The sequence below is a fragment of the Elephantulus edwardii genome, unplaced genomic scaffold, assembly GCF_000299155.1.
Source record: "Elephantulus edwardii isolate Elephantulus edwardi_28Jun2011 unplaced genomic scaffold, EleEdw1.0 scaffold00291, whole genome shotgun sequence".
Lineage (NCBI taxonomy): Eukaryota > Metazoa > Chordata > Mammalia > Macroscelidea > Macroscelididae > Elephantulus > Elephantulus edwardii.
The window spans coordinates 478,983-479,402 of NW_006400041.1; positions in this window are offsets into that span (position 1 = coordinate 478,983).

The window sequence follows — 420 nt, forward strand, 5'->3', positions numbered from 1 at the left end:
TCCACATGCAAGGCAGAGGTGAAGTAAGGAACTGCTTATGAGGTTTTCAATCAGTTCCAACAACTAAGGAATAGGGAGAAGAGTTGGGACCTCAGAAGGCTTTTAGGACCAAATAGTAGGCTCTTGTGTCCAGGAGAAAATTAATATACTTACCAGCAATGTTAATGCTCACCCACAGCTCTTCTGGGAGGATCTAAATCACTGAAGCTTCCTCCTTTGTTTCCAGCTGGGATCTGGGACCTGCCAGTCCTGTCAGCCATGAGGACCTGATGTGGGCTGCCCTTGGCCATGTGTCCTTCAAATCCACACTTAATGAGGGAGCTCTGGTGGCCTAGTGGCAAGACGCTGCACTGCAATCCCAGAAGTACATGGTTCAAATCCACCATGTTCTGCTGGAGAAGGAGGGGGCAATCTCCTCCT